Below are 22,053 nucleotides of genomic sequence, written 5' to 3'. Positions count from 1 at the left end.
CTAAAAACAAAACAACCATACCAGCATTTTGAAATTATCCATAAATACCAAATACCTTAATATAACAAATGATAGCGTAATATAATCTTGTTCTTTCAAACAATAATCATTATAAGCATGGCCTACCATGACATGTGTAGTTCGTGTAACTTAAAAGCTGAAGGTGTTTGTTATTTACAAAGATGTCACTCACTGGTAAATCGAGTACACAGCCAACTTGGCGCCGAATTTTGATGAAGGCTATATCCTTGCGTGATTGTTGCCTCTGCTAACACTCTTCCCCCTACCGAGCAGAACGAAGATGCATAATGTTTTCTGAAGTGTTGGAATCAAAGTCTGAGGGAGCAAACAGAAAAAAAAAATTATAGGTCTTACCCAAATGGTGGAAATGTAAGACTTAATCACAAATGCCTACACGGACTGCATACAAATTGATGCCATGGCTAGACTCCCCTCCCCATCCCCAACCCCACCCCCACCCCCGATCCTTGCGAAAAAATAGCCAATAAGTGCTTTATTTTAGTGATATAATTGGGCTCATCTCTACCAAACCCCGGATTGCGTAGCGCGAGCCCCTCTCCTTTCCACACACCCACACATAGCCTACATTCTTACTTCATACGCAACATACCTATGGCACATTTGACAAATCAAAAAGCTCATAAGAATGATATCGCAGTGCTTTATTGTATATTGCGGAGATAATAATAATCAATATGATCTGATTAGAAATCAAGCAGAAGTAAAGTGTTTTGTTCCATCCTCTACCATATCGGGTAGGCGAAAAGAGGCAGTTTTGTCCGTGCGTAAAGCCTAGCTTCGTGGAAAACAGCGGATGGAAACACCAGTCATCACGAACGAGAACAATAGAACTATTACTACCACCTTAATAAAAAGAAATGACTTACAGTTGCGACAGCATTCTATACGAGGTACATTATCACATCATAGTGCACGAATAATAACTGACCCTCATCATGATTGTGATTTAAGGGATCAAGAGCTTTTTATCAGTATGACCTATATTTATGTTACCAATTTTGTTGACTAATAGAGCACACTTACCCGGATGTGATAAGTAATAGTAGCTCTGTTCACCGCTTCCCTCTGTATACAAACACCTCGATCACTTTAGAATAGAATATTCACCGGTTGGTCCCTACGTGTGTGCAACTACACTACAGTTCACAGCAATGTCACGGGACATGTTCCAGTTTAACAACGATTGTAGATAAACATGCGTGGATGCAGGCCACTAACTGGCGTTTAGTGTCGCATTGTTTTCCGAAGTCAACAGGCCGACACATGGCGCGGGGTAGGTGACACACCACACAGCGCACCTGCGAATCTGCCAAGTAAACTTCGGACGATCGAAAGTGGTGCTACCAGGCCGTGGTGCTACCAAACCTCTCGCGCTGTACCCCAAGATCTCACCACTGCGTTACGCCACAGAGCTACGATCTACGAACGTGGGGGGGGGGGGGGGGGGGGGGGGGAGGTCTTCGTACAGCACCAAAACTGTTTGCCCGTTTTTCCCTTTTCTCTCTCGCTATGTCACTACAAAGCTGTCTCACTGATCACCGTTTTCCGCAAAGAAACAATGGACATTCCGGTATTTACTTTTCTTGTGAGTTGAAGACGTCGCCACTCGGGCGTGGATGGACGGTGAAGGTCATCGTATCGATTAAAACGCTTCACGCTTTGTGTTTGCACAGAACATCGGATTGGAAGTGGATGAGCGTATCTAATCCACGGCTCAGCCGGACTGAGGACACCACACCCACAGAAAAGAAGTAGAAGTAAAAAAAAACAACAACAGCAAGAGAAAGTGAGAGATACAGATAGAGAAGGGGAGAGAAATGAACGGTGATCAACCTTATAACGTCACATCACCAATCATGTAAAGACCAACATGTATCCCTTTCTCCCTCCCTCTCTCTCTGTCCCCCCCCCCCTCCGCTACATGTAGACACACACACGCACACACACACACATACACACACACACACACACACACATACACACAAATATGTCTATCTATATATCTCTCTCTATGTCTATGTATATATCTATGTATCTGTCCATCTCTCTCGCTCTCACCACCTTCTCCTTCACACACGGGTACAGAAATCATCTCTCCACCCTCTCTCTCATACAGGCCTATTGTGATGAATTTATATATAGGAAGATATACTGTAGTTATGTTTTAACTCACGTAAAAAAAAATCCATCGCCAGTAAAGCTCCATCTTTCTCATTGATCCGATAAAAGGGGGAAGCACCCTCCTATCCGGTATACGTGGTGGGCTGTTGATCAATTCGTGCCTAATGACCCACACTCACAGATTTGTGAACTACTCAGATTTTTGCTGGGAAATCGCTAGATATCAGCACGCACCTTCGTCGTCCAACAAGTTTTAAGGAATGATTCATGTTTGTTGTGACAGTCTAACACTTGCTGTCTAGTACTATGTTGATATTTTCCCCTTCGTAATGGTACTGCGATGTCTTTTTCCAGGCCATAACTTGCCAAATGTAGACAGGGACGTACAGGTGAAATTTGGTGTAGTATCAAAACCAATACCAATTAAACTTTGAACTCTTCAATCTCAATTCACATCGGTTGATTTTGACATCAAAACATCAGATGGTTGTCAGAAAAAGGATTTCAATTTACAGTAACATGTAATGATAAGCTTTCCCCCCCACTGGTTAGTTTGCTTTATGCTTATCTATTTTGTAAGTTTTGTATATTGTATCGTATACTAATGTACCGTAAGTGAGGGAACTGCATCATATAAGTTCGCGTTTTAGCAGCCCCTCAATTTTCATTTCCAATCTTTTATGACACAAGATGTGCTTTCCCTAATGATAATAATGTTACATGGAATATGCCATTATTTTGTCGTTTGTAATGTACGTGTATACATTAGTTGGAAATGAAAATAAAAATGAAATGAGAGTGAAAATCAACAGTATACGGTCTAGCAGGTACACGTTGACATGAATAGACTTTAAAATGTTGCTATATAGAGTATAGAGTCGAGAGCTCGATATATAATACGAGGTTGATAAATGAACTTCCTTCAAATTCTCGTCAGTGCACAGTATATATATATATACGCATTAACAGCAAACTATTCCGTGCACGAGACATCCGAAACACCACTTGGGATTGGCCGGACGGATTTCAAGTTTGCGCAGACTTGCTTCCGACGTCAAAAAGAAGAAGGCGAAGAAGACGGATTCCGAGAGTGATAATAGGTTGACGCGTCCGGGGATGGAGAGGGAGAGAGCACGAGTGTGCTTTTAGGGAAAAGGGTTGAAGGATGAGAAAGATCTCCTGTTTGGAAAATACGAGGAAGTCCCGGCAAACTGACACTACCTGAATGAAATCTCCGTGGAATCCCTCGAGGGATTTTCAAAAAGAAAAACATGACCGGCGAAGGATCATCAATTTTAGCGACATAGATACATACACAGTCTTTCCACTTTCTATCGTATGTTCCCATTTATCTATTTAGTCAACTTTAAGCTTTGCAAACCGCCACTGCAGAAAAAAAGTCACTTTAAGTATATTGATTGATATTGTCTATGGATTTGATATAATGATGGCCTATTCATTTACATGTTTGCAGTTAACCCATGGAGTCCTGGGTTAATTTTACTGCAGAAATTATGATATTGTCCACATCAAATTGGCAACTCTTATTTATTCCTTTTTACATGTTTGTAGTTAACGCATAAAGCCCTGAGTTAATTTTAAGCAGAAATGTTGATCTTGCATGTCCACATGAAATTTGCAACTCATATCTTTGTACATGTTCGCACTTAACCCACGAAGTCCTGGCTACAGAAATTATGATCTTGTCCACATCTACTGGGCAGTTCTTAATTTCGATGTTTAAGTTTTCTACATTGCAAAAGGACTAGATGGAAGTGGCTAGATTAATCAAATCCGCACTAAATAAAAATCAAAACATCGGCTAATCTGAGAGAAAAGTGGGCCCTATATTTACTATTATTGTCTGAAAACGTGTTGCTCATTTAAAGATCAGTTATAAATCAATCGGTAAAGAGGTTTAAGGGGATTCTGCAACCGAAGAAGACAGTGGGATATAACCAAAATGGTGCCCAAAATAAAGAGAACTATCCATTCTAACCTATAAAATTCTAACGATGAATAGTTAAGACAAGCTGCACTTGTGATTAAAGCTATATATTACTTTTCCCATTGAATCGGCAAGAAACCTGTGCATTTGATTTGACTCACGCCAAATTTTGACAGACATAATCATGTCTGATATATGCAAGACTTCTTGTTTATCATTCACTCAATATTACACACATTCGAAAGCATTCGACACGTTAAAGTACTGAAGAAAAATAATCATCTATGCATTTGTCAGAGGTAGATTGGATTATTGTGACAGTTTATTTCTTATAAACTACATAGAGTTCAAAATGCATGTGCTAGATTAGTGTATAATTCTTCTCGGATTTTCTCAGTGTAGTCTATTATTACTCTAGATATATCGATTACCTGTAAAAGAAAGAATCGTATTCAAAATTTTCTTAATAGTGTACAGATTTATTCATGGTACAGCACCAGTGTACATCACATTGTTGAGTTTACTTACAAGTAAATAGACGTTGAGGAGGTACAAGAAAAAAAAACCCAAACGTGTGAAATAAACAGCGAATACTATGGAATAGGTTGTCAGGGAACCATACGAAGTAAAACTTTATCAACGAAACTGTTTTCGATACATCAAGGTTCCTGCTCGCGGCTCCTGATCGAAGGTCACGTGAAACCAGCAAACCGATGTCGAGTTTACCCAGATCTTGTCTCGCAGCGCATGTGTCTTTTCTCTCTTTATGGTCCCTCTCCTTCTATCCTTCTCTACCCCCCTCTCTCTCTTTCACCGCCACATAGTTCGTATCAACACCACTCATCTGCATATTTGAACAGCATTACCTTTTGGAACCAATAAGGACGCGTCATTGCGTTCTTATCGAAATTCGAAATTAGGTCCCATCGTCAGAAGACGTTCTACTTTCACCGCGCTATCGCGTGGGCATATACGTGCTGTGAACGGGCCAATTCATTACTGATTTTGAGGCCCTTGTGAAATGAGTGTGACCGGTTCAATAAACAAAGTGATTTTGGTGGGAGCCGATTTCTTCGCACCTCTGCCGCTCATCTCTTCTGCTTCCTGTCAAGGGTTTCAAAACATGAACTGACGAATGGCTGCCTACAGAGAATTCACACCGCAGATCTTAATGATCCTGAGAGAAACCGAAGCCCCAGATTCCCGTTTAAAACAGTCCAAGACACACATATAGTCCTACAAATTGGTGCCTCATGCATGTTATGCCGTACAGACTTGATGAGAGTTGATTCAACAGCAAGATGAGAATCCAAAAATAAAATTCCTTTCCTGCCCATTTTAAATATTCATATTTTTTAGAAGTCCCCCTCCCCAAAACTCTGTTCATATTTTGTTTGGCCAATTTCTATGAACAAACCCAACCACACATTGCCATGAACGCAAACGACAAGGAAACACAACGTAAAATATTTAGGACCCCGCGTATGTTACACACATAATATCGGCCTATGTATATATTATATTTTAAGTATAGGTCCTATATATATCACGTACAGTATAAGCCTACTTATAGGTCATACATATAAATATATCTTACACATAATATATCTAAATATCTGTATTTATGCATTCACGTATAATGAACGTTAACTTATTTGACATTATTTTGAAGAAAAGTATAAAGGCAGAACTTAGTTAAAGAAGTTGATTCAATGTTGCGTCTCTTAAAATCAGGCTAAAATGTGACGCAAAGTGATGATAGAAATGAAACTGTTAATCACTTTTACTTTTCATTTAATTTTGCATCAGCTCAGGAAAGACACAAAACCAGTGATATGTCACATTACACTTGATATTTGATTTTACTGTGTGCTTATGATAACAAAGGTTAAAAGAATACAATCTAATTTTCTTTTGGTAGGCTGCATGAGGCTACTACCTATGTCCGATTAAATCACTTCATTGACATTATACTGGTGCAAGCCCATGTAGGAAGATATGTTGAAAATGACTTGCTGGCCACGAATCCTGAAAAATCTTGAGGAGTTAAAGACGCAAGGTTCAGTGACACAAAATCTAACTAAACGAAAATATCGAATTGACTGTCACACCCCTCGCCGCGTGCCTGGGAATTTGTGTTCTGTTTCGCCAAAATTGGTTGGTGACATCGATTTCTGATTATTCCCACAGGTTTGAGCTGAACGTTAAAGACCCAGTATAAAGCGAGACAAGGCTGGCCCGCCGGAATCTTTAGTTGCTGCCCACCTGTCCGGGGGTAGGCCTACATTCGAAATCCCCCACGACAAGCGCAGGTCTCCTAGAATAGAATTGCCCGCCAGCGAATACATGCACCGACGCATACGCTCATCGAGTTGAGGTGCTTCGGCTGCGCGCGTGCTGCGCATAAAGCTGTACACAATCACAGTTCGTTAGGAGAATATCCGAATATATCCGAGTCGGGCCAGCTTCCCACTGCATGGCTTTCAAAGGCTACCTGGGTCCCGTTTCATAAAACTTGTTATCAGTAACAACTGCCACTGTCATTTCTGTGACAAATTTGCTCTCAGCCAATCAAATGCCAGGATTTGAATAGCTTATAACAACTATCGTAATTTGTTATTGATGACAAATTTTATGCAACGGGCCCGAGGTCTTTAACTTTGTGTCAATACCCAGGTCTGTCTGTGAAATACGAAGCTTTTCACCCTGACTGAGCACCTTTCTGCGCACGGCAGCAAATCCACACCGATTCATCAATCGATACAGTGTACTCGATTGCATTGATCTTCTTTGAGAGCCTCTTTATGTCTGATCCGATTTACTTTAGCGAATTCTGCTCGAATTTACCATAAGGAGGGGGGGGGGGGGGGGGTAAGAATCAACAAGGGATGGATAGGCATAGAAGTCCTCACGTTCAACAGGTGTAGTCAATACGGAAGGGGAATAAGAAAAAAGAAGAACATGTGTACATGCGATTCTCTATTTGCACATTCGCAGCAGTGTTTGAAGTAACGATTTATCTTCATTGTCATTATACATACCATTTTTTGACATTTCAGGTATTTGATTTGCGTCTGTGAGGGGCGGGGTATAATATAAGCTTTAATTGCTTTGGAATTTGTGTTCGTGCTCCCCTGTTTCATTCAGTGTGCTCCGTTTATATTTAAAAATATATATATCAAAAGTATTAAAAGATATATTCATGGTTGTATGAATGGCAGAATGAATTCGTTTTATATGGGTCCCGCTGCGCGTAGGACTTTTGATTACTGCTTACATGACATGAAAGTAGCCCCCACAATGGCAATAATCAGTAAGCTTATCAAATGTCTTAGTTCTTTCAAGTAGATTTCCACTTATTGCTGCCTTTCATTTTTCTTTTTCTTTTCATCATTGCAACTGCACTGCATTCAGACGAAGAAACACACTGTCCAGAAAGTATTTGCATTTATGATTTAGTAATCATTTAGTTGGTTTCCCACTGCGAAGCGACTATTTGGATGACATTTTACTTGTTGATTCAAAAGTCTATTCTATGATCCACTGAAAAGCATGTTTGCCGGGAGATGTTTTGTTTTCGAATTCTTCATGTTTCTATCCGACTAAATAACCTCTTCTGAATCACTCATCGACTGTATTGTACGTCATATAACCAACTGATGATCATTCTTTTGAGTGTATACTAGATTCATCTACTCAGAAACACATGCGTAGTATGTATATATGCATTGCTTTTAATTGATTTCGTCATATTTCACACTCTTATTTGTAATGGACCTGAGCCATGGTTCCTTCATTGACTTGAAGATAGCCATGTGTTGTCTATTTGCTTTTATAACATTGCACTTATTTCTGTAGCTATAATATGTATCTATGTTTTGAGTTGTCATCTGATGATTTTGATTCTGATTTTGTCTAGTGATATGTATCAATGTATTTGATTATGTCGTGAAATATGAGAAATAAACACAATGTAATTCAATTATTATCGATATGTTCGCATGACGTGTTCACGAGAAGAAGTGTGCAGCTATGTTGATAATGACATCTAGCTATTTCCGACAAAGGTCCACAAGGATGTTTGTCGTGTTTTGTTGCATCAGGCACTCGTGTCCAAATAAACACCGAAAATGAATTCGCCTGAAATATGAATACATCTCATGAAAAAGATTGATAGTTAAAACACAGACGTCCTTGTTAACGGAAACTGGACGCTCTTACATTATTATTATCAACACTTGCAGCGAAGGAATGGGGTAGCGACTACTTTCCTGTTGAATATGATTTCGCTTGCATGTTATACCACCGTAAAATGTTGACTTAGCTTTTGGTCTCATAGCAACGGTAGGGTTCCTGACGAGAGACATGGATCTATTGCGACGTTTTTACACTACCCTTGAAGGCTACATGAGTCCTTCTACCAGCATCAAACATGTTACAAACAGCGAAATGAATGCGCTTGTCGAGGACGAGCCCCTTAAATCCCCATCGTAAATCTTGCGGAATTTTAATCATGGGTAAGTGAACGCATGTTGCGGCGGCCATCGCGCCTTGAGCTTTAACTTTAACGCCTCCATTGTGAGCGCGAGTGTTCTCGAGACCGCGGGGGAGGGCATTACCTTCAATGGTTTGATAGCTACGGAAGATGGCGTGTTAAGGTGATCCTATGGCATGATTGATTCCCCACCTCATCCTCTTTCCATCCTTATCTTTCAATCTTTCTCCGTGTTCTATCTTCATGTCACCCCTCCCCCCTCCCACACACACGTTACCTTGAATTCTGCGTCGCATGTTGGCCATCCTTTCGTATTCAAGGATAGGCCCACACACTCCAGCACCGAGGTTTCATAATGTGTAGGTACTGATGGTTCTAATCACCAATATTGCATGAAAGGAGTTTGAAAATCATTATTCCATACTCGTTTTTGATAATAAAGAAAATAGATCTGATTGACACATTGGCATTTCATTTCCTTTCATTCCATATAACATATCACCACACAACAGAGAATCGAAGCTATGCCGCAGTATTTTTGTAAATGGCCATGTGCCACATGTTTCCCATTGGCATTGGGCAGTAACTTACTCAGTACTGAGTATAACCATCCACATTAAACGCATGTAAGGCTCAATCACCTGAATACATTCATTACAGTTCTGTCTCAGGACAGTCTTGCATAACTTCTACCCTAGTTAAAGCGCTATTAAAAACTACAGCAGAAAAAAACAACCACAATGTTAAATTCAAAAGTACTTTTTTAAGTCTAATCATTACAGCAGTAGTTGTATTAATCAGAGTTCATTAGTTTAGACATAGGTGACTGTCAGTTGTCCCCTGGAGATTAAATTCAGCTGACTCATAACTCAAAGAAATTCGTTATGGCGAACAAGATTCCACACTGGGTCCATATATTATTGCTATTTAATGACAACCTGTACTGCTCATGTACAACACATGTACTCTGCTTCTCAATACTCTGAATCTGTTCTGCGCAACGAACACTATCTGCCGTATTGATGTGTGTGTCTTGAAATCAACAAACTGTGTACATTAATGTGAGAAGATAGTGTGACGGCGACCCCCTAAGAAAGAATGTTTCTGTGAAGTACCATTAATCAGCAGCTGAAATTGAAGCCTGTAGGCGTTTTATGTCGCATTTAGTAGTGTGTGAACATTAAAAATTTAAAACGAATCTTTGTATCTACTATGGCATTTGTTTGATTGATGACTAGCATGCAGGTACCGTCCATAACGCATCGTGCAAGAGGTACACGAACCAGTCGCAAAAGCATAATGTGCAAAATAGAGCAGTAATTGAGAATTATCCTCGGAGTAATCCTCATCATTAGCATGTAACTTATCATTAACTTTGTCGAATATTTGTGCCGGTCACATCAGATTCTATAAACACACACACAAAACCCCCACCAACAAACAAACAAACATATAAAACAAAACCACCTGGATTTGATGGCACATAATTCCTTACAAGAATCGTCTACTAAGTATATCTTATACTTGAAGGGGACTTTTATGTCATAATTTTTGAAGGGACACTTATACATTCATGCATTTAGCAATGTTGCTCTTACAAATCCCAGAACTGAATACTGCCGAAAAATTTTCACCTTAAGGAAGGCGTGCGCCATCGGTCGTTTCCCATTTGACACAATGCCTTTGTAATATATCATCTGATCATATCATTCTTTCGTAAAACCGAATTAATGAAATTGTTCCTAGTTATTCATTGCTAAAGTTTTCTTCGTATTTAAACTGAATAGTGAATTTCACAATCTGATCAATATAATTCTTTTGTGAAACTAAATCGATGAAGTCATTACTAGTTATTCATTGGTACAGTTTTCTTTGCATTTAATCTGAATAGTGGATTTCACAATCTGATCAATGTTGTTGTTGTTGTTGTTGTTGTTGTTGTTGCTGTTGTTGTTGTTCATTTCCATCTGTGAAGATGTCTGGATAGCCCATATTCAGCTACACTAAGCTGGTCTTCCATGGGGTCCAGGTGGATGTGGGGTGGGACCACTTCACCGGCTTAGACACCCTGCTCTTTGCGATGAATGAATGAAGCGGGATCTTTTACGTGCAGGAGCTGTGACTCTCTCATACACGGGACCTCCATTTTATGTCCTATCCGAGGGACAGAGTGTTTTGCCTCTTGCTAGAGGGGACGGTATGTTTACACACAACATGTAATATCATCCTTTCGTAAACAAGAAATCAATGAAATCATTCTTAGTATTCTTTGATACGATTTCTGCGTATTCTATATGAATTGTGAATATCACAAATGATGTTTTATGTTTCACGAAGTTGCAAAAATTATTACAACTAACTGATATTTTTTCATCACAGGCCTATACTTAACGGGCCTTTGATATGTTGTTGTTTTAGTAGGTCTCGTTTTCTTTGTCTTTTTCCCTGTGTTGATGGTTCTCATATGTGTTTGTTCTTATGTGTAACTTTGACATGATAAAAAAACAAACCCTACAATTTTTTTTTCTTTAACTGGACCCCTCAGCACACAAGTATATAATATACATGGCAGGAGGCTACTGAGCTGATCAGGGTTATCAAATCGTATTATGGTATTATTTCTGAACTGTACATGCTTATTCGATGAGTTTTTGCAAGGAGCTTGGTTTTTGTAATGAAAATCGAATCATACCATGCCTATTTAAATATAAGATTTGTACGTGTGTGTGTGTGTGTGTGTGTGTGTGTGTGTGTGTGTGTGTTTGTGTGACTGTATTTCCCTCCGTGAGTTCTCTAGCAGGCAAAGCCATACTGTGGGGTCCATTAATGCTATACGTCCTCATCAATAGTAAGATGAAACTCGAACTCGACTCAGGGCTAACGAACACCCAAGAGATAAATGCGTTTACAAATTTGACACTCATTAATTCAAGGCGAAGGTCTCGTATTGCAGAATTTGTCCAGAAGGTGTAAACGGAGAATGCAGGTTGGAATTGAGTTTTGGGTCTTTCATGTCGTTTCCAATGAACTATAGCAGGTAAAGGGGAAAATTATTTGGTCAAGACAGGTTTCAGTTTTCGTACCAGCATGAATTTTATCGATCAGGCCACGTGAATTTGTGCATTACTCTGTGATATATTTAGTTGGGAATGTTCATTTTCTATCTATAGTTTGAAGGGCTGTAGTTGAGAAACGTCTTTTGCGATACTCAAAATCTTAACGAACTCTGCTTCTATCATAGTCACCATGAATGCATGTATGATCGGAGATCTTGTGGTAAGGAAACCGAAGTCCCAATATAAATGTCGATCGGGTGCAAGCGGCAATATTAGTAGAACACATCAGCGAAAGTTTGAAGAAAATCGGACAATCTAACACACAGTTATGGACTTTTTAAAGTTTCGGTGCCGTCATGGTTGGATAAGGAGACTACTACATTTCATGACATCATTTTAGACTAAAAAAACAAAATATAAAGAAAGTTCAACATAATTTCACTTTCTTTTTTAGCATAATGAAAGAGCACTTGGCTCACTTCTTTCAGAACGTAGGGGAAATAATTTTACCCTTAACATAATACGTACGTCAGTATAAGAAGTCACTGAAATGTGTACTTTTCGTGAAAAATGATCATTGTGGGATTTTCCTCAAATTTTCTTTATATTGTTGTCCAAAGTGATGTCATGAACGTATTTTCCTTGCCCAGCGATGATGGTGATCATCGTCATTTCAAGGAGTCGTCTGGATCTCATGACCGACTTAATGTATCGAAGGGTTCATTTCAATTCAGTTCAATTCAATTCAATTCAATTCAATTCAATGCAATTCAATTCAATTCAATTCAATTCAATTCAATTCAATTCAATTCAATTCAATTCAATTCAATTCAATTCAATTCAACTCAACTCAATTCAATAGTTTATTCATTTCCATTAAAGAAGAAAAAGAAGCCATGATTCAAGCGGTACAAATTGTCAATTTGACTTTCATTCATCTGATAATACAGTTCGTCGAATACAGTACAAAGTATATGCACGAATGAAATTATAAAAAAGAAACAATGCACACTTTGTCATAGTAATAAAAAAGTAAGTATAATCATAACGACTGAAAAGAGTGTTCCACTAAAAGGGGAAGCTTGTAGGACGTGGGACACTGGAATGAAAACAATGACAACACCAATATACCAATAAAAATTCATCTACTATACTTGTACATTTGCTCATTGATATATGATGCAGATAATACATACAGTGTAAATACATGGGTTTATTCTTTTAGCGAAGACATCTGCATTGAATATTCATAAAACCAGTCTACATATACGTATACACAAACATATAGGCCTACAAAAATATTTGCATAAAATCTACATGTATCTACACGGTATGTCAAGATGGATATGAAATGGAGGTCTTTTGTGCACTTACTCTTCGGAGTTACTTTTTTGTTGTTAAAGTGTGAGCTCTTTTATTTGATGATGGAAAACTGTGATCACTGTGAGAACTTCTTTAAATATACGAGGCCGCGGTCGACCGCTCGTAATCATGACCTAATCGGTCGTCATGGGCCGAATCAAAGATGGATTTCACCCTGCCAAATATTCCGGATTCCTGACGCTGCTACCGATGACATGAAATATTGAATTACCAACACCGAAGCCGCTGTATTGGTTTATTACGCGAGTCTTCCATCATGGCTAATTACCCCTTCAATTTCCTGGAGTCGAGGTTAGCCAAGGAGCTGTCCGCCTCCTTTCCCCCTCCCCATTCCTGTGGAGTTCTCAGAGTCAACATTACATGGCTGCAGATAGTGGAAGGCGTGATTAAGAGAGCTTTAACATGTTTAACGCTATTCATCTCGTGGTTAGATTGTTAAAAAGCCGAGAGCGGGTGTTCGTCGACTTTTCACACCACTATCGTGTACCATAAATACGATGTTTACATACTTTATAAAATGAATATGCAAATAACTATACTGAGTGACATGCAAAAATAAAACGAACATAATAAGTCTAAGGACAGACGTAACTGTTTGGGTGACAACTGTAGCGCACCCCCGGTTTCTGTAATCTTAATATCAAAACCTCTATCACAAGACATTAATGTATTGACTCAAACCTCTGTGACTAATTCGTGTAGATTTGAGATCCAGCTTCCTTCCAATGCGTCAATGAGTACTACCTCATACTCCTCTTACTCAAACTATTTACTGGTCAGTCCGAAATTGGAAGGAAAAAAGTAATCAATAATCGACAGTTTTCTACGTTACAAAAAATGGTAATTGTTAATCCATAACAACCTACATGTTGTATTTCAACAGAAATCCTACATCGTGTACGTTTTTGGTAAAGACACCTGGAGCGATGCCCTTCGCTTGATTTGCATTGTATGAACAATATGTATAGGGTTGCCGCAAAAGCACATCTTCTAATGACATGATGACAAGCAATTCATACTGCCATGACTATGTAAGATTTTGCCCGATGGTGCTTTAGCAATAAGAAATATAGCAACTTTAATAAGAAACTCAGCATTATTATAACATAGCATTAGGATTTCGAAGAGTGTCGACATCGACCTACACTATATCACTTGTTCGAATACGCAGCAAGAAGGGAAAAAAAAAAGAGAGATGATTTTTTTCATTACCTGCCCACAGCAAATTTATTCGCGTCATGTTACATGATGTACAGGGCTTTTGATCCCCCAAATTACATTTTGTGTGAACAGGGTGGATTATAATGCGTGGTATGTGAGGCGCGTCCTTTACGTATTAGATGCGGGGTCTGTTTTATGAGCAATTACGACTTTAGGAGGTACGTGGGAAGAACAAGAAGTTGTGACGGAACGGTGATTGACGACCGTCGTTTCATCATCGTCGGTAGTCCGAGCATAACACCGTCGTCTGCCCGAACCATCATTAGCCAAGCTTCTCGTTACCAACGATGTATGAACAAAATATAACAACTGTGAAGGTGTCGGTGTAATATCTTGTTTCATCTTGTGTCAAAATATTGCGTTTTCGTCCCTTTCAATTCCAGTGATTACCCGTTATCCCTCCTTTACCGTTCAACAAGTGAGACTCTTCAATATAGCTTTACATGATGGATGGGATTTCTTCTACTCTTATTATCATGTGCTCGAACAACCGCTCTAGCTAGTATAATAACAATAGTTTGCTCTTCCGAATTATCTGAAAATAACAACAGTCGTAATTATGATGATTACATGATAATGATAATAGGGCCGATTTATAGGCTCATAAGCATTTCCAGTTAATTCACATGCGGTAATGTTATCCGGGGTTTGTCCGTGTTTTTCGAAAATATACAAAGGGCCTAATTCTCCTGTCACTCTTTGCCGTATAAAACAAACGCATGAGAAACGAATGTCGATTTTCGGCATCGGATGATATCCGTTAAAATGCGTTTCAGGTCTCTTTTATCCTTTGGATGGACGTTTATCTTGCGGTGATTTCCTTCAGAAAAAACTCTTGTAGAGTCCGTTGCTGCAAGAGATGGAACAGCTGTGTACAGCACATCAAACGCTTACGCACGGTTCTCTAACGTTCGATGTACGTCTCATGCGTCACTCATTTGTTCCTCGTGCGTTCTGTCTTGTGGACATGCGGTTCATATTCGTCTCTCACGCATTTGCGCACGTTGCACTTCCCTGTACACAATCGCCCAGCAGGTGCGTTGCTTGTTCGTTTCGCTCGCCCCTAGACCGTGTATGCACGCTCCTCTAAAACGGAAACTTGACACTTTGTCCACCGGATTGACGATTTGAGCAACGGATGAGCAATATATCGCCCATTTCTTGTACGGTGGGCCTATCCGGCAAAGTGTGGCAGGGGCTTAATTATGCAGTTCACGTCAAGAATTATCCTTAAACATATTCTACCGCGTATTCGTTTGCTTTCCCCCTTTATTTTCGTATTGATTCAAATACATGTATGATAAACTGTTGTGCCGATGCACTCATGTTGCTCTGCTTTCATTGGTACTGTTCATCTATACGTGTAATGACGAATGTTAAATATTCTCGTATTCACTTTGTTATATACGCTGCGCTTTCAACCAAATGGAAAATGTGCTTCAGTCCGCATACTGGAGTACCACCTCGGGGCTCTAACGCCTATAGCCAGCGGAATGGTCGGGGCGTACTAGGTTGTCTTGTCGCCAATCAAGGATTAAAGCTGCGTGTTCATCTCTGAATGGGGTATCTTGCTACACGTACAGTGTCGTTCACGTAATCCATATAATTGTTCTCTCAAGCGATGGAGCGATAACTGTACAGTGAAACTCCCGAATTGATATATTTCTCGTTGGAACTTCCTCCTAATACCCATCGCGTATCATCATTCAGAGGAAACATAATTCTTGTTTGCGAATGGGGTGACAACGCTATACCCGGATTCTAAATTATATAGTGCAGAGTATAATTAGTACACGTTTCCTGCGATTTTTGTCCCACTACGTTGAAGCGAAGTATCTTACCTTCTTTTTATTTTTCTGGGGGAGGTTTTTTTTAATGTATCACGATCCTATTCCTGTGTTAACAAAATACCAGAAATATCATAATAATTTGCAGAATGTAGCAAACGATAATTAGTTATCTATTTTTTAAGTTTTATCCGCACTCATTTCAATTTACAGCTAGAACAAATATCGATTCTTGAGCACATTCTTCCCGTGCTATAGAAGGAAACGTTGATAGTTAATTTTCCCAAAGAACATGCTTATGTAATCAGATTTTCTTTGATGATTTTGATGATATTCTTCGTAACTGGACACATTCCCTCGTCACTAACAATCATGTCTGATCTAGTTTTACATCCCTCGTGACACGTTCGTGCATCTCCATGTGCTGCCTTTGCGTCGTTATTGACACAGTCCGTCAGAAACCTGCCAACACATAATCCGTATTCACACGCGCTGCGGACCCGATGGGAATCGATCTTCAAGCCCGTCAAATTTTACAGCTGAAAAGGACACCCATATAAGGTATTGAACTGAAGGAAATATCTTCGAAGAAAGTAAAGTGAGAAAGTGCGCGGAAAAGGAGTACGTAAATATACGCAAAGACAGCCCACTAAGAACAACTATAAGAGATAGAACATAGAGGGGACATCTATACCTAGAGATGTTTTCTCCAGTTCATTTCAAGTGAGTTTGGCAGACCTTTCTGAAGTGGGGCATTTTTTTTTTCCCGCCTTACACCCGAGAATCGTAATTCATCCTCCAATCAGCCTGGCCAGTGAGAATAGTGTGATGGCGGGATGGTATAAAACCGGGTGTCACGCGCTGTCCCACGACAGTTGAAGGAACTCTGCCCTCCACGAGAGACAAGCGCGTTTCGACGCATATAGCTTCTCAAAAGACTTGGGCTAGATAGAATATCTGCAACTCAAAAGTCAGTGTGCAACTTTGATCAACTGCCTCCTGTCTCAGATTACTGATTTAAAAAAACGGAAAGCAAACAAATACACAAACAAATAAACAAACAAATAGCCTAAATTAAAAAAAAAACACAACAGAAATAGCATATAGCTTCAGCAGAATGGTTTCATCATACAGAGATTGTTTATTAACAAACTTGTTGCTGCCAAGGGGATGGAGGGGGGGGGGGGGGGGGTAAAGCAGACTCAATTCTGCCTTCTCTCTGTATCGATTGCTAGAACCACTTAGTCCGAGTCCATGATTCCCTTAAGTATGTCTCACGAAACCTTTCAAAACATTCTATCCCGCGGTGAATACTGCGTCATGTTTAAAGGGCAACTCCGGACCAGTTCAAATTTAGTCTGAAGAGAAAGAGTAATAAATTTTTTACAAGCACAACAGTGAAAGTTTGATCAAAATCGGCTGAAAATTCGGGAAATGATGACATTTTTAAATTTCGGTTTTTTTCACAAAACGGTGTAAACTGAACAGTCGATATGAATATGAAAGTGATTATGCTGATGATGTCACAGCGTGTTTTGATGAGTGTCATGATGATGACAATTGCCTCACAACTTGCCGTGTATAGAATTTGTGCACAAAATTTTAAAACTTTCGTTTTCCCTTGTTCATACTCACGTATCCCCCACTATCCCCCACAATATTTTACACTTTTATAGCAGGAAATTAATTTTTAGTCAGTTGCTGTTCACGGTCGATGGAAAGTTGTGAAGTGATGACATCATCAGCGCACTCATTTGCATATTCTTATCAACTGATATTAGAGCTGTTTTGCACTCAATTATCTACTCTATAAAATTTGATAGCTTCCTAATCTCTGAAAAGATTTTTTTTTGTTTTATTTCATGGCACAAAAATGGAAATGCGAAACATAAACTTAATTGTATTACACACACACACAAAAAAAAATCATTGTTGTGCTTTCAAATTGTATGCTTTGTTATTAAAAAACAAGTTCTTTCGAAAAACGTGAATTTGATACAAGAGTCGAACACAAAGTTGAAATCAAATTCCATTACAACTTGGACAAGCAAAAAATGATAGAAATGCGAAAATCCAGACTTAATTCAAACAGTTCCTTTGTTTTGTTTTGGTTTTTTTTTAACGCCACTCAACTCTGTCTCTGTGGAATCAAATTGGAGTGGGGATTTCCCCTTGAACATTTGGACATGAGAAAGACAGGACGATGAAAGTGAAAAAGGCAGTAAGTGATACAACAATATAACAACAAAACAGTGGGAAAGGACACGAGCTTCTTTCGTGAGTCATATCTTGGAGCCCTTTGGCGCCAAAGTACATTTGGGAGCTTAAAGACACACTCAGGGAATAAATGTAGTAAGATAAAGCCTTTTAATGATGTGACCTTATTAATTTTCTCCACGTTTAATTACTGCCCTGATGACTATACACTTGCTAATCACACGCAGATGGCCGTTGCCGATGGATTTCCGAAAAAAAATATAAGGAATTATGAAGATGAATTCACAGCATGTAAAATTAGTTTGCTCATTGCCAATTTGAAGCGCGTCCTCGGTGATTGAACGGGTCATGGAATCTACGATAGGCGGAACTCCTTTGACCTCCCCGAGGTAGTCAACAAGTTTAGAGAAGGAGACTGTCTGAATCTTAAACGATTCGACCCAAACGTAATCACACCAGTCCTCTCCTGTTTTCATTGCCATTATGAAAAGACACCGCAATAGGAAGACTGCACTTGCTATCGCTACAGACGTTATGAATGACTATTTTCGCTATTATGATATCGCAGCAGATTTCTTCACACACACACACACACACACACACCATGTTTAATTAGAGTTTAGTTTGTTAAGAATCAGTTAAATGAATAGAAAAAAGGGGGCATGGTAGCATCTTCCTGTAATTCGGATATAAAAGAAGAACGCTTTGAAGAAATTAAGAAAGTGAATGTGAAGTAACTTTCACATGATTTTCCAGGACAGTGTGTCACGCAAATCGTCATCTCACGTCCTCTTATAGGTGTGTATAGAGCAACATTTCTAAAAAAAAAAACACCCCAAAACAAAACAGAACAAAACAAAGTAAAACAAACCAAAATAAAACAAAGCAATCAAAACAAATTAAACAAATTTGATCACTAATCTTAAAAGTATACAACCATTTTCCCTATATGATATTGTTGCTATGTTATTTGGTGCATCTAACATAATATTCAACTTATTCTAACTGATTCGAAGTTAAGAGGAAAGGTAATGAAGATGCGAGGTCAATGAGAGACTTCAGTTGGCAGGCCATGACGTCACAATCTGCTGTAATTTACGTGAGTAGCTACAACTACTTGTATAGTATCACTTATTCGTGGAAATAATTGTCAACCTACACGTAAGCACATGCGTAGCGTGTCGATTTCAAGTTTAATTTTGACGAATCATGTAACTATTTTACTTTATCCACTACGGCGCCGACTTCAACGAGGTCTGGAAAATCACTTTAATTGGAGCAAGATCTGTAAACTCTGTTTAGTCTATTAAATTTCATGTCACTGAAGTTACATCGTTACTTATGTGTCTATAACAAGTGCCTTACCAAACGGTTATTTCATCTATACAAGGACTATGATTTCGGCGATTTCTTATCGTGGGCGGGCAATTTTACGGTGAGCAGACTTCTTGATATATACAATCCTAATCCGTATGATAGCCGTCTTAACCTTCATTTTGGCACGGCATTCAGCATAAATAAATAATTCATCCGTTTGTTTGGATTTCCGTCATGAGATAGGGCACATCTCGTACAATAACGATGTATTGCAAGTAGACACAGGACACAATTAGTATAAACACAAGAGAAAACGAAAGATGAACTATTGCATGTCTATTCATAAATGGTACATCGGGGAAAAACATAATTATATATTCGTGATATTCAGGGATCGGTTGAAGAATGAGGCCACCCACGACTTAAAAATCGCAAATTCTGCCTCCCCTCCCCCCTCGTCCTCAAAGCTATTGACACTTCTGACGAGGCGTGAAAATATATGATAGAAATATAAAGAGCGTAATGTCCACGTATTATCATTGTGTGTGCGCCGGAGAATGTGTGGTTAGTGTTTCCCACATCAAAGATTGTTGCTATTATGCCTAATTATGGCAATGTGTGGCTGAGATGAAGAAAATAATCACTATTTAGGGCTGTAATAAGCCGATTTTTCTTTAATTCGTAGTAATGATCGGGATGATTATCTGTGTAAAAAGAAAATAGAGCAGTGAATGTTCTATTAACTAAGTTTTAACCACGCTCCTTCGCCCATTGTCTGCGTTATTTAACGGCGAGTTCCAGTAGCTCTTGATCTCAATTTTTGCTCCATCTCTGGCAAAATATAGCAAACCTCCTGAATCTTACATCAGAATTAATTTCTATTCAAAATTCTAATCACAATTTGCTTCTTTCAAAGTGAAGAACAAGATTTCTTTTTTCTCTTTCTGAAAAATTCAGATGGATAGAAGTACAGTAATTCAACTGCGCGCATTTAGATTCTGACAACGCAGTTACTGTTTGGATAGGCATCGCAAATCAGGGAGGGCGATCGACGTATTGACATGGCAAGTTAGATCTAAGGGGGAAAAAACAAAACAAAACAAACAGCAAGTCTTCTCCCTTACTCGTCACCCTGCCAAGGAACGGTCGTCTGTTCTCAATTGACACACTTGTCACAGCACTTCAATCGAAGTCCTTTAGCATACCTCCCTCTCTCTCCCCGCCTATTTTCTGACTATTTCCTCTCTCTCTCCTCCTTTCTCATTGTCTCACGCGCAACACACGCGTGCGTTCACTTAATATCATGATGCGAATGTGAATAGAACATCATCGGTTTTTCCCTTTAAAGTAGGCCTGTATACGCATCAGCTAAATCTATCCAATCATATGAAAATAAATTTTCAAACAAAGCAAGCGATAGCAGTTTGACAACTAGTGTGTAGCCTCAAAACTATTCTTGTCCAGTGATTGTTAGATTAATTCACGAACATAAAATCTCAATAATGACGTGTAAAGCCACTAAACAGCTTTCTGTCAAAACGTACGAGCCACTTTTTAAACCCATTACCGTCCGTCAGTTAAAGAAATATGATACATTTTATAAGACTAATTCAAATATGGTCTTATGAAAATCGACAGTATTATTGCCCTGTATACTAATTCTTTGCCCTGTATATAGGGCTGCATACAAATTGTGACAATCATCATGTAGATTAAGTTTTATTTCAAAACACTATGCACATGCATGATATAAACATAATATATCGACTGTTTGAAGCCTAAATTGTTTTTCCCTCGCATGCGTTTGATTCAATGCATTCTTCAGTCTTTACGATTACAATAAAAGACGTTTGATTGATTTTGACTGATCAAGATTTGTGACAGAATAAAGGTTCATCGTCAATAACAATGTATCTAATGATTTTTTCCTATACCTGAATGAAATTTCGAGTCGATCTTTAAGACAAACTTTGCTTTGTAACTTTTCAATTATATTCGTGTCCGACTTAACTGACACCATTTTGATCGATTGTACTCCATTTATTGAAGCCAAACTGATGACAGACGAAGACGTACACATCAAATTTATCAGGTAATCCATGCAGGAAAATGACTATACGTATAAGCTGAAGCTGGTAATTTATTTGAAATCACAGGATACACGTGCTGTTTTTAAAACACCGTTCCTCTTGCGGGCTGGTCAGCAAATATACATCACTCGATCCTGGTCAATATCTTGACCTTCCATAGTTCTGCGATTGACTGCATTATAGAAAAACATAATTGTAGTTTTTCAATAGTTTTACAGGAATTAATAACTTGAAATACAGCGGTGAAATATATCCGCATTGTAAGACTACAGATTTTCCGATCGTATATTCGGGAAGGAGTCAGATATACCTCTTCAATCATGTAAGCGAAATAATATACGGCGAAGGCACCAATAACCGCGAGAAAAAAGGACAC

This window comes from Diadema antillarum, unplaced genomic scaffold (genome assembly GCF_040938485.1).
Source record: "Diadema antillarum isolate AM-2024a unplaced genomic scaffold, OU_Dant_1.0 seq00000878_RagTag, whole genome shotgun sequence".
Taxonomy (NCBI): Eukaryota; Metazoa; Echinodermata; class Echinoidea; order Diadematoida; family Diadematidae; genus Diadema; species Diadema antillarum.
This window is presented reverse-complemented; position numbering follows the sequence as displayed.